General features: G+C 41.3%; 1 long non-coding RNA gene across 2 annotated transcripts; it reads left to right on the plus strand.

The window, feature by feature from the left end:
• Positions 1–1864: 1864 nt before the first annotated feature.
• LOC135643851 (uncharacterized) lies at positions 1865–12922 on the plus strand. Of its 2 annotated transcripts, XR_010498361.1 has the most exons (3): positions 1880–3842; positions 6175–10287; positions 12620–12922. It is a non-coding gene; the product is annotated as an uncharacterized LOC135643851 (long non-coding RNA). The 2 variants fall into 2 exon arrangements; XR_010498360.1 differs by having other exon boundaries at positions 1865–3842; positions 6175–12922.
• The last annotated feature ends 3688 nt before the right edge of the window (positions 12923–16610 follow it).

The following is a 16610-nucleotide window of genomic DNA, read 5'->3' on the forward strand; positions in this document are numbered from 1 at the left end:
TTAGTGAGGGAAGCTTGCCAGTTCCTTATTTGGGTCTCCCGCTCATATCCACAGGCATTCACAAAACCCATTGTCAGCCTATCTTGCAAAAAATAAAGAATAGAATTTCTTCTTGGAAAAATAGGTTTCTATCAAAAGCAGGACGACTCGAACTCATCCGTTCGGTATTGCACTCCTACTCTATATATTGGTGTAATGCATTTCTTCTGCCTAATGGACTTCTCCATGATATTGAACGATTATTAATGAACTTCTTCTGGAAGGGCACAAATGATAATGCAATGCATATGGTAAATTGGGATAGCATTCGCAAACCGAAAGATGCAGGGGGGCTAAACTTGAGAAATATTAGAGATTGGAATCAAGCTTGTCTAGTACAGCAATTGTGGGATCTTTTGCAAAACAAATGTTCCTTATGGTCACATTGGGTTTCTGCTAGGTATCTTTCAAAGGAATCAATCTGGGAAATTTCAACAAGAACATACCACTCTACAGCTTGGAAAGGAATTTTAAAGGCAAAGAATTGGCTAATCAAACACATTTCCTATGCAATCTCTTCTGGTACTAGTACAAATATGTGGTTTGATCCTTGGGTAAATGGGAAGAGTATATTTCAATTATATGGTGATAGAATACGAAAAGATCTTGGGGCTCCCAAAGATTGGAAGGTTTCTGAGTTCATTGCTAACGGTGCTTGGTGTCTCCCTAATCCTATTTCTCCCGAAATGTTATCACTTTGGCCGACTATTATAGCTATTCCAATCAGGAACAACTCTTTAGATATACTTATTTGGCCTCATGACAATGGCAAATTTAGTGCCACATCCGCATAGAATCAAATTAGGCAAAGAAATAACAAGTGGGTCCCAAGCAGTTGGACATGGGATCGACCGGGATCACAAAGACATTCCTTATGTACATGGCAGGCTCTTCTCAATAAACTACCGACAATAGACAATATGAAAAGAAGAGGTATCTATCATGTTAACCGATGCTCCCTTTGTATGCAACAAGAAGAAACTGTTGACCACCTCTATTTTGCTTGTGATTATACAAAATGGATATGGATGGAGATTCTCCAGCGATTTGAACTCAATAGACTGCCGCAACCAAACTTGCACCAAGAACTAAGCGACCTCATGCAATGTTTCTCAAGAAAAGGGCCTCTAACACAACTTGCAAATGTTACTTTCAGATGCGCTATTTGGTGGATGTGGAAGGAGAGATGTAACAGAATATTTGAATGCCAACACATAAACAATGCTCAATTATTGAAAGAGATTATTAGAGACTCAAGATCCTGTATGGAGCAAGATCTCAAAACGGAGCACCTTACCCAAAGAGAAAAAGATATTTTTATCAAATTTAATTTTGCTATTAGCTAAAGATCTTGGGAATGATGCCAAATTATGTACCCACAGGTAGTTTTGATATATCTGGATAAACATTTTCTATATTGATTATAATTAGGAGTTATAGTCTACAGCATGTGTAGTCATAACTATCGCATTCGCACTTTATGAGTTACTTGGCTTTGTCTATGACTTGTATAGATAAAGCTATTTGTAGAAACTTTACACATAATCAATTTACTTTTACTTACCAAAAAAAGATGAAGTAAATCAATTCGAGAGAAATAAGGTGTGAAAGCTTGTTCCTAGACCAAATGACCATTTAGTTATTGGTACTAAATGAGTTTTTAGAAACAAGCAAGATGAATATGGTATCGTGGTTAGAAACAAGGTTAGATTAGTGGCCAAAGGTTTCAACCAAGAAGAAGGTATCGATTACGAAGAAACCTTCGCTCCTATGGCTCGATTAGAAGCCATAAGGATGCTCCTTGCCTACGCTAGTTGTAATATCCCTCGTTTTTAAAAATTATTAATAAAGATTTATATGTAAATTGGAGGACCTATATGTAAATATAGAAATTACAAGGACTAAACTGCTAAGTTGCAAAAAAAAAAAGGAAAAACCGAAAATTCGGTATTATCCCACCGCCTCCCACGCACTCTGTTTCTTCCAGAAACAGAGAGAGCGGTGGGGCATGAGGATTGAAGAAAAGAAGAAGAGGGAAAAGAAGAGAGGAGGAAGAAGAGAGGAAGAAGAGGGAGAAGAGAAGAAGAAGAAGAAGAAGAGGAGGTGGCTGCAGCGAGGGCTGCAGCGAGGAGCTGTGGGGCGTGGGGAGAAGAAGAGAGGAAGAAGAGGGAGTAGAGAAGAAGAAGAAGGAGAAGAAGAAGAAGAGGAGGTGGCTGCAGCGAGGGCTGCAGCGAGAAGCTGTGGGGCGTGGGGAGAAGAAGAGAGGAAGAAGAGGGAGAAGAGAAGAAGAAGAAGAAGAAGAAGAGAAGAGGATAGCTGCGGCAAGGCTGCAGCGAGGAGGTGTGGGGTTGGGGAGGAAAAGGGAAGAGGAAAAGAGAGGGAAGAGGGAGAGGAGCGAGAGGTGGCAGCAGCTAGGGCTGCAGCACCTCTGTTTCCTGCAGGTGGAAACAGAGGAGAGGTGTGGGGCGTTCGAAGAGGAGAAGAAGAAGAAGAGGAAGAGAAGAGGAAGAGGAAGCAGGGGAAGAGGTTGTGATACCTCTGTTTCCTGCAGAGGAAACAGAGGAGAGGGTGTGGGTGACGTCGGGGAGAAGAAGGGGAGGAAGGAGAAGAAGAGAAGAAGAAGAAAGGAAGGAAAAGGAAGAGGAGAAGGGAAGAAAGTAGCTGCGGCTGCGGTTGTGGCAGCTGCAGCTGTGGCAGGGAAAGAAGAAGAGAAAGGAAGAAGGGGAGGAGAGGAAGAAGAGTAGGGGCTGCGGCTGCGGCGATGGCAGCTGCAGTTGGAAGAGAAGAAGGAGAGGAAGATGAGCAGGGGAGGAAGAAAAGGCTGTGGCCGTGGCTGAGGCTGCGACTGCAGCATGCAGCTGGGAAAGAAGAGAAGGAAAGGAAGAAGAAGAGAAAGGAAGAAGGGAAGGAGAGGAAGAAGAGAAGGGGCTGCGGCTGCGGCGATGGCAGCTGCAGTTGGAAGAGAAGAAGGAGAGGAAGATGAGCAGGGGAGGAAGAAAAGGCAGTGGCCGTGGCTGAGGCTGCGACTGCAGCATGCAGCTGGGAAAGAAGAGAAGGAAAGGAAGAAGAAGAGAAAGGAAGAAGGGAAGGAGAGGAAGAAGAGAAGGGGGCTGCGGCTGCGGCGATGGCAGCTGCAGTTGGAAGAGAAGAAGGAGAGGAAGATGAGCAGGGGAGGAAGAAAAGGCTGTGGCCGTGGCTGAGGCTGCGACTGCAGCATGCAGCTGGGAAAGAAGAGAAGGAAAGGAAGAAGAAGAGAAAGGAAGAAGGGAAGGAGAGGAAGAAGAGAAGGGGCTACGGCTGCGGCGATAGCAGCTGCAGTTGGAAGAGAAGAAGGAGAGGAAGATGAGCAGGGGAGGAAGAAGAGGCTGCGAGTGTGGTGGCTGCGGCCGTGGCTGCGACTCCGGCTGCGGCTGCAACGTTGGCTGCGGTAGCTGCGGCAGCGGTGGTGGCTGCAGTAGCTGCAGTAGCTGCTTTTGGGAAAGAGAAAGAGTAGGAACGAGAGAAGGGAAGAAGGAAATAGTGCAGTGGAAGGGGGCTGCGGTTGTGACCGCAGTTGCGGTCGTGGCTGCGATTGTGGCAGCGGCAGCGACGGCGGCTGTGGCAGCTGCGTTTGGGAAAGAAAAAAAAAAGGAATGAGAGTAAGAGAGAGCAGGTGACTGTGCCTCGATGTTCGACACGTGATGTAGTTGTGAAGAAAGGAAGAAAACGGGAGCACAAAACGAAACAGAGAGAGGACACGGAGAAAAAGTAGAAGGATTTGGGCTGGCACCTTCTTTGGATCTTCGGATCGAAATCATTGAAAGGCAAGTTTTCTGATTCTTCCTATTGCAAGTTTCCCGCTTGTTTCAATCCTTTCTATTGCAAGTTCCCTGTTCGTTTCTCCTATAATTGCTCTGATATGCCTTATTGCAAGTTCCCTGATCGTTTTTCCTATAATTGCTCTTATATGTCTTATTGCAAGTATCCTGATCTTTCCTCACTGCCAATTTTATCTCCACATTTGCTTTGAATATGAGGAACTTTGAATTGTTCTAGCCTTGCATTTGATATATCTCCTGTTTAGATGTAACAATTCGAATCTGTGCAACTTCTGAGATTCTGACCTTTTGATACCGAGCTGCAAGTCTTTGTGGAAACTCTGATTTGTTCAAAACTGATTTCATTGGAAACTAGACTCGTAGACCTTTCTTTGATATATGGATTGAAAGATCTGAAATCCAAACACCTGCCCAGTTATCTGTTGAATCTGACATTATGAATTCTGCCAACAGAGATTTTGTTCTATGACTCTTGCTTACCAAATTATTTGTAACTCTCTCTGTTGGACAGTTCAATTCATATGAAGCCTGTCTTATCTGAAAGTATTATCCAATGATTATTTCTGAGTAAATTGGAGCACGATTGATAGTTTGAATCATTTGTTCAATGTGCCTTTTGTATTCTGTCAGAAATCGAGCTTTGGTCGATTTCTCATATTCTGGTTTCATTCCTTTGGAAATTGATATCCTTTAGCCTTCTTATTCAATTGAGCTTTATATTACTACTTTGAATTCTTGTATGCTCTTGTCCTTAAAATTATTGCATTCTTGAAAACTGTTGTGTAACGTTTATGCTATATCGTATTGACTCATATAGGCACATGTATATCCTATTGTTCCGCATTTGCTTTCGATATGTGCCTATTCCAGTTTCATTTCCTTTGAACATTGAATTCATCAAATCTTCTTATTGAATTGAGTTATATGTGATTGCTTGGATTCCATATGTGCCCTTGCTTTCAATTCCCTTCAAATCTGAATATACTTGTGAAAGATTATTGCTTACTTCGGATTGACTCGTAAAGGCACATGTACGTTTGTTGTTCCGCGTGTGCTTCCGATATATGCTACTTATTGTTGAAACTGCCCTTTTGTACTCTGGTGTGTGGGATTGTCCGGACCTTTGCCAGAAATGGTAAAGGGTATGCGCTATTTGCCCGCTTTGTGGGGTCCCGTTATGTGGGATATTTTGGACCTTTGCCAGAAATGGTAAAGGGTATGCGCTTGTTGCCCGCTTTGAGGGTATGTGATTAGAGCCTGCGATGCTCTGCCGGCCCCCTTTGACTTCACCTAGACGTGGGTGGATGGAGCTCCCAGACGTGGGAGACTTTTGTCAGGTGGTCATTCAGAAATGGATGAATCACATTCTGACTGAGATCCCACTACACCTTCTGTATGTTTGATATGATATCCAGAGCTTTGGTTATGTGTTTCTGTACATGCTTTGGATAAGATTGATATGTTTGCAACGTCAAAGACGACGTTTGAGCTTCTGTACGATATTTGTTTTCGATATGCTCTGAAATGCTTCATTCACTGATGATATGCTTCGAAATGTTCCATATGCCGTTGATATGCTCCGGAACATTTCATATGCCATTGATATGCTCCAATTACTCTGTGCTCCATTTGCTATGAACTGATATGTTCTGAAATGTCCTATCTGCCATTGATATGTTCCAATTACTCTGTGCTCCATTTGCTATGAACTGATATGTTCTGAAATGTCCTATCTGCCATTGATATGTTCCAATTACTCTGTGCTCCATTTGCTATGAACTGATATGTTCTGAAATGTCCTATCTGCCATTGATATGTTCCAATTACTCTGTGCTCCATTGCTATGAACTGATATGTTCTGAAATGTCCTATCTGCCATTGATATGTTCCAATTACTCTGTGCTCCATTTGTTATGAACAGATATGTTCTGAAATGTCCTATCTGCCATTGATATGTTCCAATTACTCTGTGCTCCATTTGCTATGAACTGATATGTTCTGAAATGTCCTATCTGCCATTGATATGTTCCAATTACTCTGTGCTCCATTTGTTATGAACAGATATGTTCTGAAATGTCCTATCTGCCATTGATATGTTCCAATTACTCTATGCCCCATTCGTTATGGATCAAATATGTTTTTGAATGACATGATACGTATGATTTGGTATCTATTGAGATGGTATCCTTGAGAATTCTTGTATTCTGCCTTGCATTATGATACCTTACTCGTTTGAAACCGTTCCTTTTGTTCTGAATATGCTTTGTCACTTGCTGAGCCGTTTTTGGCTCACTCCGTTGTTATATAAATCTTTCAGGTCAGCTTGTCACTCTTCGAGATGTTTGATTTGGGCTGAGGCAGTGGATAGCTATTCAGAATAATGGGCAAGTCTGGTTGGTTATTACGATATTGTTGTATAAGTATGTCTTGTATGTAATGAAATGTTGTCGATGAACCGAAATGGATATACTGTATCAAAGTGTTAGGAGATCTCTCTTATTTGGAATTTCAGAATGTTAAGTCTAATTTATGGTGATATGAACTTGTGGTGAATAGTTGGAGTTCTGATTGTATAATTTATTTAGCTTGTGGATTTATAAATGTTGTTCATGTTTGTCAAGTTGGCTTGGGTTGCCATAAATGTGAATTATCGAGTGATGTGATATATGATTACAAACTGCACAGGTTTTATGGATGTGAATATGAATAGAATGTTTTCAGTGTCCTCAAACGTTAGTTTGGATCCTGGATTGGTCTGTGACGAAAATTTTAAAAAATCATGGATATTTAGAGGGGCGTGACAGAGGTGGTATCAGAGCATTGTTTGAGGATTACTGAAATATTTGATATGTTGACGTGCAAAATATATTGAGGTCTAATGAAACTATAGTGATTGGTGGAAATTTTCTTTGATGTATTTTAGGAATCTAGGATGACGATGACATTTAGTCCTCCTACTTCATCTGATTTTGATTAATTAAGTGGGATGAAAGGGGTAATCGGGGATATTGAATCAGAGTGGCGCAGTGGAAGCATGGTGGACCTAATTTCATTGGTGGTAGAAAAATGAATGATGCAAACAGAGAAGATATTTGATGTACAAAATTGTTTTGATGATCAAAAGATTTCTTTTGCCACCTTATATTGGAAGTAGAGACTGATTATTATTGGCAACAATGAAAAGAATTTTTGAAAATCAGTGACAAGAATGATAAGGACAAGTTTACCAATAAGAATATGATTGGAAATGAATCAGAAAGTAATGACAAGAGGGTCAAGACATTTGGATTTGAAAAGGAAAGTCACCACCAAAGACTTAATCATGTGTGAATTACAAGTTAAATTATGAAACAAGTTTGTGTTTTCGGGTGATTGGAGTCTATTTTGCTTGTAGAAAGTTGGATCATAAAATAAAAGTTTGCCCTTTGAACAAGAAGAAAGAGTCACTGCCTCCTAAATCATCAGCCCATGTAAGAGTGTATGCTATCACTAAATATGATTCTGAAACTTCTGAATTAGTGGTCAAAGGTATTATGCATGTTTATGAAAGAATGCAAATATTTGTTTGACCATGGGTCCCATCTATGATTTGATTCGGAATATTCTGCCTATCACTTGGGTATTCAACCTAGACCACTACATTATGTGCTATATGTAAATACGATCATTGGAGATTCTTTGATAACGAACTTGAATCTGGTCCTCTTGTCTGATTTTTGTTGGAGAACTTGAACTTTTGCTGATTTAGTTCTCCTAGAGATTTGGAGTTATGATATTATACTTGGTATGGATTGGCCATCTTCTTATCATACCAGTATGGATTGATATATAACAAATGATCACTTTTTGTATATTTGATCAGTCGATCTTTTACTTTGAGAGTATGGGACATGATTTATCTCCTTGCCTAATGTATCCAGGATGACTTGCTTGGATTACCTCCAAATGTGACTTTGCTTTTGATTTGGTCATTGAGATAATTCCAATATCTAAGCCTCTCTACAGAAAGATATCATTTGAGTAAGTGGAATTGGAAAAGCAACTACAAGGATTGTTAAATGAGGATTTTATTTGGCTTAATATTTCATCATGGGGTGCTCCGGTTAGTTAAAAGAAATGTATGGAACATTGAGGCTTTGTAATGATTATAGACAGTTGAATTAGGTGACCATCAAAAACGAGTATTTTCTGAAGTAACGACTTGCTCGAGTAATTACAGGGTACGCAAGTATTTTTAAAAATTGATTCAAGGTCGGGTTACCGTCTATTGAGGATCAAGGAGGAGAATATTTCGATCACTCGTGGATAATTATGTAATTGTATTGTATTGATGAAACTATTTAAGAGTAGGAGGAGGAAATAAAGATATCATAATCCTCATCTTTTCATCGATTGAGCTATGATCAATTTAGAGGACTAAATTTTCTTTTAAGGGGGGGAGAGTGTAATATCCCTCGTTTTTAAAAATTATTAATAAAGATTTATATGTAAATTGGAGGACCTATATGTAAATATAGAAATTACAAGGACTAAACTGCTAAGTTGCAAAAAAAAAAGGAAAAACCGAAAATTCGGTATTATCCCACCGCCTCCCACGCACTCTGTTTCTTCCAGAAACAGAGAGAGCGGTGGGGCATGAGGATTGAAGAAAAGAAGAAGAGGGAAAAGAAGAGAGGAGGAAGAAGAGAGGAAGAAGAGGGAGAAGAGAAGAAGAAGAAGAAGAAGAGGAGGTGGCTGCAGCGAGGGCTGCAGCGAGGAGCTGTGGGGCGTGGGGAGAAGAAGAGAGGAAGAAGAGGGAGTAGAGAAGAAGAAGAAGGAGAAGAAGAAGAAGAGGAGGTGGCTGCAGCGAGGGCTGCAGCGAGAAGCTGTGGGGCGTGGGGAGAAGAAGAGAGGAAGAAGAGGGAGAAGAGAAGAAGAAGAAGAAGAAGAAGAGAAGAGGATAGCTGCGGCAAGGCTGCAGCGAGGAGGTGTGGGGTTGGGGAGGAAAAGGGAAGAGGAAAAGAGAGGGAAGAGGGAGAGGAGCGAGAGGTGGCAGCAGCTAGGGCTGCAGCACCTCTGTTTCCTGCAGGTGGAAACAGAGGAGAGGTGTGGGGCGTTCGAAGAGGAGAAGAAGAAGAAGAGGAAGAGAAGAGGAAGAGGAAGCAGGGGAAGAGGTTGTGATACCTCTGTTTCCTGCAGAGGAAACAGAGGAGAGGGTGTGGGTGACGTCGGGGAGAAGAAGGGGAGGAAGGAGAAGAAGAGAAGAAGAAGAAAGGAAGGAAAAGGAAGAGGAGAAGGGAAGAAAGTAGCTGCGGCTGCGGTTGTGGCAGCTGCAGCTGTGGCAGGGAAAGAAGAAGAGAAAGGAAGAAGGGGAGGAGAGGAAGAAGAGTAGGGGCTGCGGCTGCGGCGATGGCAGCTGCAGTTGGAAGAGAAGAAGGAGAGGAAGATGAGCAGGGGAGGAAGAAAAGGCTGTGGCCGTGGCTGAGGCTGCGACTGCAGCATGCAGCTGGGAAAGAAGAGAAGGAAAGGAAGAAGAAGAGAAAGGAAGAAGGGAAGGAGAGGAAGAAGAGAAGGGGCTGCGGCTGCGGCGATGGCAGCTGCAGTTGGAAGAGAAGAAGGAGAGGAAGATGAGCAGGGGAGGAAGAAAAGGCAGTGGCCGTGGCTGAGGCTGCGACTGCAGCATGCAGCTGGGAAAGAAGAGAAGGAAAGGAAGAAGAAGAGAAAGGAAGAAGGGAAGGAGAGGAAGAAGAGAAGGGGGCTGCGGCTGCGGCGATGGCAGCTGCAGTTGGAAGAGAAGAAGGAGAGGAAGATGAGCAGGGGAGGAAGAAAAGGCTGTGGCCGTGGCTGAGGCTGCGACTGCAGCATGCAGCTGGGAAAGAAGAGAAGGAAAGGAAGAAGAAGAGAAAGGAAGAAGGGAAGGAGAGGAAGAAGAGAAGGGGCTACGGCTGCGGCGATAGCAGCTGCAGTTGGAAGAGAAGAAGGAGAGGAAGATGAGCAGGGGAGGAAGAAGAGGCTGCGAGTGTGGTGGCTGCGGCCGTGGCTGCGACTCCGGCTGCGGCTGCAACGTTGGCTGCGGTAGCTGCGGCAGCGGTGGTGGCTGCAGTAGCTGCAGTAGCTGCTTTTGGGAAAGAGAAAGAGTAGGAACGAGAGAAGGGAAGAAGGAAATAGTGCAGTGGAAGGGGGCTGCGGTTGTGACCGCAGTTGCGGTCGTGGCTGCGATTGTGGCAGCGGCAGCGACGGCGGCTGTGGCAGCTGCGTTTGGGAAAGAAAAAAAAAAGGAATGAGAGTAAGAGAGAGCAGGTGACTGTGCCTCGATGTTCGACACGTGATGTAGTTGTGAAGAAAGGAAGAAAACGGGAGCACAAAACGAAACAGAGAGAGGACACGGAGAAAAAGTAGAAGGATTTGGGCTGGCACCTTCTTTGGATCTTCGGATCGAAATCATTGAAAGGCAAGTTTTCTGATTCTTCCTATTGCAAGTTTCCCGCTTGTTTCAATCCTTTCTATTGCAAGTTCCCTGTTCGTTTCTCCTATAATTGCTCTGATATACCTTATTGCAAGTTCCCTGATCGTTTTTCCTATAATTGCTCTTATATGTCTTATTGCAAGTATCCTGATCTTTCCTCACTGCCAATTTTATCTCCACATTTGCTTTGAATATGAGGAACTTTGAATTGTTCTAGCCTTGCATTTGATATATCTCCTGTTTAGATGTAACAATTCGAATCTGTGCAACTTCTGAGATTCTGACCTTTTGATACCGAGCTGCAAGTCTTTGTGGAAACTCTGATTTGTTCAAAACTGATTTCATTGGAAACTAGACTCGTAGACCTTTCTTTGATATATGGATTGAAAGATCTGAAATCCAAACACCTGCCCAGTTATCTGTTGAATCTGACATTATGAATTCTGCCAACAGAGATTTTGTTCTATGACTCTTGCTTACCAAATTATTTGTAACTCTCTCTGTTGGACAGTTCAATTCATATGAAGCCTGTCTTATCTGAAAGTATTATCCAATGATTATTTCTGAGTAAATTGGAGCACGATTGATAGTTTGAATCATTTGTTCAATGTGCCTTTTGTATTCTGTCAGAAATCGAGCTTTGGTCGATTTCTCATATTCTGGTTTCATTCCTTTGGAAATTGATATCCTTTAGCCTTCTTATTCAATTGAGCTTTATATTACTACTTTGAATTCTTGTATGCTCTTGTCCTTAAAATTATTGCATTCTTGAAAACTGTTGTGTAACGTTTATGCTATATCGTATTGACTCATATAGGCACATGTATATCCTATTGTTCCGCATTTGCTTTCGATATGTGCCTATTCCAGTTTCATTTCCTTTGAACATTGAATTCATCAAATCTTCTTATTGAATTGAGTTATATGTGATTGCTTGGATTCCATATGTGCCCTTGCTTTCAATTCCCTTCAAATCTGAATATACTTGTGAAAGATTATTGCTTACTTCGGATTGACTCGTAAAGGCACATGTACGTTTGTTGTTCCGCGTGTGCTTCCGATATATGCTACTTATTGTTGAAACTGCCCTTTTGTACTCTGGTGTGTGGGATTGTCCGGACCTTTGCCAGAAATGGTAAAGGGTATGCGCTATTTGCCCGCTTTGTGGGGTCCCGTTATGTGGGATATTTTGGACCTTTGCCAGAAATGGTAAAGGGTATGCGCTTGTTGCCCGCTTTGAGGGTATGTGATTAGAGCCTGCGATGCTCTGCCGGCCCCCTTTGACTTCACCTAGACGTGGGTGGATGGAGCTCCCAGACGTGGGAGACTTTTGTCAGGTGGTCATTCAGAAATGGATGAATCACATTCTGACTGAGATCCCACTACACCTTCTGTATGTTTGATATGATATCCAGAGCTTTGGTTATGTGTTTCTGTACATGCTTTGGATAAGATTGATATGTTTGCAACGTCAAAGACGACGTTTGAGCTTCTGTACGATATTTGTTTTCGATATGCTCTGAAATGCTTCATTCACTGATGATATGCTTCGAAATGTTCCATATGCCGTTGATATGCTCCGGAACATTTCATATGCCATTGATATGCTCCAATTACTCTGTGCTCCATTTGCTATGAACTGATATGTTCTGAAATGTCCTATCTGCCATTGATATGTTCCAATTACTCTGTGCTCCATTTGCTATGAACTGATATGTTCTGAAATGTCCTATCTGCCATTGATATGTTCCAATTACTCTGTGCTCCATTTGCTATGAACTGATATGTTCTGAAATGTCCTATCTGCCATTGATATGTTCCAATTACTCTGTGCTCCATTGCTATGAACTGATATGTTCTGAAATGTCCTATCTGCCATTGATATGTTCCAATTACTCTGTGCTCCATTTGTTATGAACAGATATGTTCTGAAATGTCCTATCTGCCATTGATATGTTCCAATTACTCTGTGCTCCATTTGCTATGAACTGATATGTTCTGAAATGTCCTATCTGCCATTGATATGTTCCAATTACTCTGTGCTCCATTTGTTATGAACAGATATGTTCTGAAATGTCCTATCTGCCATTGATATGTTCCAATTACTCTATGCCCCATTCGTTATGGATCAAATATGTTTTTGAATGACATGATACGTATGATTTGGTATCTATTGAGATGGTATCCTTGAGAATTCTTGTATTCTGCCTTGCATTATGATACCTTACTCGTTTGAAACCGTTCCTTTTGTTCTGAATATGCTTTGTCACTTGCTGAGCCGTTTTTGGCTCACTCCGTTGTTATATAAATCTTTCAGGTCAGCTTGTCACTCTTCGAGATGTTTGATTTGGGCTGAGGCAGTGGATAGCTATTCAGAATAATGGGCAAGTCTGGTTGGTTATTACGATATTGTTGTATAAGTATGTCTTGTATGTAATGAAATGTTGTCGATGAACCGAAATGGATATACTGTATCAAAGTGTTAGGAGATCTCTCTTATTTGGAATTTCAGAATGTTAAGTCTAATTTATGGTGATATGAACTTGTGGTGAATAGTTGGAGTTCTGATTGTATAATTTATTTAGCTTGTGGATTTATAAATGTTGTTCATGTTTGTCAAGTTGGCTTGGGTTGCCATAAATGTGAATTATCGAGTGATGTGATATATGATTACAAACTGCACAGGTTTTATGGATGTGAATATGAATAGAATGTTTTCAGTGTCCTCAAACGTTAGTTTGGATCCTGGATTGGTCTGTGACGAAAATTTTAAAAAATCATGGATATTTAGAGGGGCGTGACACTAGTAGTAATAATTTTAAGTTGTTTCAGATTAGAGTAGAGGTTCAATCTCTTTTGGAACTAGTACTAATATGTGGTACAATCCTTGGTTGAATGGGAAGAGTATATTTCAATTATATGGTGACAGAATACGAAAAGATCTTGGGGCTCCCAAAGATTGGAAGGTTTCTGAGTTCATTGCTAACGGTACCTGGTGTCTCCCTAAACCTATTTCTCCCGAAATGTTATCACTTTGGCCGACTATTATAGCTATTCCAATCAGGAACAACTCTTCAGATATACTTATTTGGCCTCATGACAATGGCAAATTTAGTGCCACATCCGCATGGAATCAAATTAGGCAAAGAAATAACAAGTGGGTCCCAAACAGTTGGACATGGGATCGACCGGGATAACAAAGACATTCCTTATGTACATGGCAGGCCCTTCTCAATAAATTACCTACAATAGACAATATGAAAAGAAGAGGTATCTATCATGTTAACCGATGCTCCCTTTGTATGCAACAAGAAGAAACTGTTGACCACCTCTATTTTGCTTGTGATTATACAAAATGGATATGGAAGGAGATTATCCAGCGATTTGAACTCAATAGACTGTCGCAACCAAACTTGCACCAAGAACTAGGCGACCTCATGCAATGTTTCTCAAGAAAAGGGCCTCTCACACAACTGGCAAAGGTTACTTTCAGATGCGCTATTTTGTGGATGTGGAAGGTGAGATGTAACAGAATATTTGAATGCCAACACACAAACAATGCTCAGCTATTGAAAGAGATTATTAGAGACTCAAGATCCTATATGGAGCAAGATCTCAAAACGGAACACTTTACCCAAAGAGAAAAAGATATTTTTATCAAATTTAATTTTGCTATTAGCTAAAGATCTTGGGAATTATGCCAAATTATGTACCCACAAGTAGTTTTTATATATCTGGATAAACTTTTTCTATTTTGATTATAATTGGGAGTTATAGTCTACAACATGTGTAGTCATAACTATGAGTTACATACTTGGCTTTGTTTATGACTTGTATAGATAAAGCTATTTGTAGAAACTTTACACATAATCAATTTACTTTTACTTACCAAAAAAAAACTTATACATAGTGATGTATATGGACCTATGTCAACTTATGCCATAGGTGGTTACACATACTTTATTACTTGAGTACATAGTTCACCCAATTCCTCAAGGACCATGAGATTCTATCCCAATGGACACCTCCTTATACACCTCAGCTCAAAGGTGTATTTGAAAGGAGAAATCGTACACTATTAGACATGGTGCGGTCCATGATAAGTTTCACTGACCTACCCATCCCATTCTAGGGATATGCCTTAGAGGATCTTACTTTCTGAACATAGTTCTAACTAAGTTGTAGTATCTACACCATATGAGATATGGAAATGGAAAATGCCCGATCTTAAGGTTTTTAAGATTTGGAACTGCCCTGCCCACGTTAAAAGACACAACCCCGATATGTTGGAATCGAGTATGGAGCGATGCAAGTTTGTGGGATACCTCAAGGAAACTTATGGGTATTATTTCTAACATCTTGAGGATGAAAAGGTCTTTGTAGCTAAGTGAGCAGTGTTCCTTGAGAAGGAACACATTGTTGATGAAGATAGTGGGAGCATGATAGCATTTAGCGAGGTTGGAGAACCTAGCTCAAGCACCACACTACAACCCGAGTCTATTCAGGTACATAGCATACAAGTTCAAACTTTACGTAGGTTCAGCAGAAACTCTGTTGAGAAATCTAGGGGCAACATCATATGTGCAGCGGAAGCCAATAAAACAAAATTCCTAACTTTCCTAATATATGTTCGTCGTTATGTGAAGATTGGTGTGCAAAAAACCTATGACACGGAAAACCACGTGTGAGACATTAATGTTACCTAGAGAGATCGTATATCCCTGAATCCCTACAGATCTGTAGGAGTAGATGAAGGAAGTCAAGCGTCCTCCTCTCTAGCGGTGATTCACATAGTAGGGCTATAACGATGCTCCTCAAATCTCCAAGTCTGCTATCTGAGGAGGAGAAGGGGAGAGGAGAATATAAGATGGCTACTAAGAAGCCCCAGCCAATGGGCCTTTAGTTTCCTCCTATTTATAGAGGCCTATAATTAACCCTAATGGATCCTGCTATATTTGGTACTGGAGCTACATCTAATTACCCAAGCCTCTTAGATTAGTGGGTCTCTACCGAATAATCTCTTATTAGCTCTTATTGGATCTCATCCATTGAATCCAATAATTTAGGGGTTTATTAGATATCTAATAAGATAGGGGCTCTAGCGGATATCTCATATTTGAACCTCTACTCTTCGCAACACCTATCATATGTGTGTGACCCTCTAGGCTCAATATCGAGCTAGCCATGAGTCATACTTATCAGAACTCTTTCCAGCTCAGTAAATTACTATCTCCATAATAATTCACTCGGCTCATCGACTACGGACCTACTAGGTCACTACACCGCAGTCCCCAAATGATACAGGGAATCCAATCCATTGGACCTATTTGATCTCAATTATCATATTCCTATAGTCCCTCATCCATTTAATATCCCAGAGGCTATATACTGGACATGGAGCTGTCAGGCCTATACGGTTTCTCCTTAAATCTTGCTCTAATCAGATTCTCCTAGAGAACTCTTTCTCTCTCAATTTGAATGACCTTGGCCAAAGATTTGTTTGAGCAAAAATACATAGGATATTCCTCTCATGATACCAAGAGTAGATGATCCTCTATCGATACTCAATAGCCCTCGTAAGGTTGGCTGCCACACCTAATAACCAATTGTACTAGATTTGGAACTTCCAAACCTATAAGTTCGATATCAAAGAGTGGAGTACTCAAACAGGGCAACCTTTATTGAATCTCGGATTTTGATGATAAAATCAATTGATGGGTTAATTGATATAATCCATATTATTGAGTTAAGTGTGCAGGATTAACTACAATAACCAGAAAACACAAAGCAAGAATACCGGAGTCAAGTTCGATGAACGTTTTAGAGACTGAAGAAACGTCGGAGATGCTACCGAAACCAACCGAGAAGAAATCGAGAACCTGTCGAAATTTTCGGAAGTTCGCCGAAGAGATCGTCAGAGGTTCACGGAAATCACCGAGAAGGCTCAGCTACTTGTTAAAGTCATCACAAGATCGAGAGCTTGCTGGGAGTCCGTCGGAAGAAGTTCGTCGAAAAGCTCGTCGGAACAAGACTCGACGTTCGCGGTTGAAAACTTGCTTAGGATATTTTTTTGTTATGTAGTGCACATGTAATTAGGATTAGGGTTAAGAGATAATCCTATATCATAGTTAGGGGCCAACTGGGCCCAAAATTAGAATTGGTTTGGGCTAAATTTAAAGCCTAACCAGTGAACCGGAGAGTCTAGCGGGCACCCGAGAGCTGGGCGGTGGCACCGCCAGTCCACTGTTAGTGTCAGACACTGACAGGCGGTGGCATCGCCAGCATCGGAAACCAAAGAGAATTCAAAT

This window comes from Musa acuminata, chromosome BXJ3-7 (genome assembly GCF_036884655.1).
Source record: "Musa acuminata AAA Group cultivar baxijiao chromosome BXJ3-7, Cavendish_Baxijiao_AAA, whole genome shotgun sequence".
Taxonomy (NCBI): Eukaryota; Viridiplantae; Streptophyta; class Magnoliopsida; order Zingiberales; family Musaceae; genus Musa; species Musa acuminata.